The sequence below is a fragment of the Rhagoletis pomonella genome, unplaced genomic scaffold (genome assembly GCF_013731165.1).
Source record: "Rhagoletis pomonella isolate Grant_MI unplaced genomic scaffold, Rhpom_1.0 Rhpom_scaffold_00004, whole genome shotgun sequence".
Taxonomy (NCBI): domain Eukaryota; kingdom Metazoa; phylum Arthropoda; class Insecta; order Diptera; family Tephritidae; genus Rhagoletis; species Rhagoletis pomonella.
In genome coordinates, this window is record NW_023458558.1 from 46,805,823 (window position 1) to 46,808,052 (window position 2,230).

Here is a 2,230-nt window from a genome sequence, read left to right on the forward strand (position 1 = left end):
TTCAAATAAAGAACCGATGAGATTTTGCAAATTTTATGCGTTTTTTTTAAAAAAAAAGTTATCAAGCTCTTAAAAAATCACCCATTACATATGTATATCAAGTTCGTTTCCACAGTCTTTCGATTAAAATATGTCATTACCTTGTAGAGACCTTTAGTGTTTATAATTTTTGTATAAAAGTCGATATTTCAAACTTCAAACAAATTTTAACAATTGCGCCGCCCAAAAATTTTAAACTTTTTATAACAAATTTTTACAGCCTTATTCTGTATGACGAACGATAGGCAAGAGGAACGATTCGTCTGCAGAGGAATGCTTCAAAAATTAGTCCGGCGGCATTATTTTAGCCGGTTTAAACGCAAGTCTAGACCTCGACAGTTTTCTTTTTATATTTTTTTATTTTTTCTCATATTTAAATTAAGTTATTCGGGCGTGAATATTTGGAAATTCCGAACGCCATATTGGATTTTGCATTTTGAATTTTTAAAAACTAGTTTTAAATTTGTAATGAGCGAATACCTCTAAATACCAAACTTCATTTAAAGAAATTCAGTATTTTTTTATATTCTTAATAAATGATGCTAAATATAGAATAAATTACACTAATCTTTAATATTTTAATACACCCTCTGTTATTTGGAACAACTGCTAAAGTTGGTGTTGTGAAATAAATTTAGTCCCTCGCGAGAGCTAAAATGTTCAAACATCAAAAATTATTTCTCTAACAGCGAGTGCCACAAATTGGAGAAGAAGCTTGGCTAAACACTAAACAAAAATTTAAGTATCAAATATTTATTTATTTATTAAGTCTTTGAGCTATAATATTGTTAAAATATTGACTTGTAATAAAAACTACTAAATATGCAAAAATATTTACTGTAAAACAATACTAGCTAGATATGAACGTTTGTACGTATTGTGCATAGTTGACCGAAAACCTCATAGCCGGTGACGGCTGATCGCGCAAGGTGACGTGTTTACTTCTTAACGCATTCTGCAAATTCGACAATTAGTGGCTTACCTGTCATGCACAATGCCAACGAAGACAACTGCTAATGATTTTGCTAAAGCAACTGGCTCTAAACAACACTGAAGACGGCTCTAGAAGCCTATGGTGCTTATGACCTTACAACAGTCGGTGTTTAACTTAAAAACGTGGATTTACAATGTGTGCTTATGTTTGCTAAGCTGAAGGTGAAAACAAGTGGTCTAACTTACATACGCATGCGTTTTTCTAGCTTCCACATAAAAAAAAAATACCCAAAAACTATGGGGGCAAAAATCCTCCTAGATAGTATATCCTCCAAGCGGGTGACGACTGGTCAATGGGCATAGGCTGCTTACATACACCGTTGTGAGACAAGTTAGGCTTATTCCTATGCGACCTGCACATTGAAAATAAATATATGTATGTTGGTATGATACTGAGTGGGACGTGGCGAAGATTGCTGGTGGTAGAGAAATGATCACCTTTGTTGGGGAGATTCTAAAGGCTTGAATTTCTTGAGGATGAATGCTGGCTTAATTCCACGACTGAACTTAGGCCTTTCGAACCATTACGGATGCCTCAAAAACTGACACTGGGTTAGGATCTGGTGTCTATATCGAATGTTATGTGGATGAGCTACACTTTTTTCTTGGGGAATATGCCTCGGTAACCCAAGCTGAGGTATTTGCAATCCTCAAGGCAATGGACTACGTTGTAGAAAATAGGTGGAGAAATAGCAGTTAAAGTGTCTGTAGTGACAGCCAAGCAGCACCCAGGGCATTGGCCAGCCCTCTCAATCTCGCACGGCGTCGCGCTGGACTGCAGACTAATTTTGCGACTGAGATCTTTCGCAGCCAACAATCTGATTAGGTTTATTCGTTAATCAAGTAGAATTAAAACAGATTTAAAGGAATATAAAAAACACTAAAATGGGTGGCATGTAGCCTGAGTAATGATTTCTGCACGCATTGTTTATGCGTTCAGTTTCAACAAAAAAATAAATAAATAAAATGCATTTGGCTTAGAAAACATCAAAAGTAGTGGCCGAAATGCATGAGCTTCAAAATGCATTTTAAATTTTGTATTCATAATATATTTCTCAATAAAGTTAAGAGTGGTTTCCACTATGGACCGCAGATACATAAAATACATAATGTTGCTCAACATGTGACAATGAAATATGTACACTGCAACATGTTGTAACATCAAACAAATTAGCTTGGTATTTTTATAGCATATGCA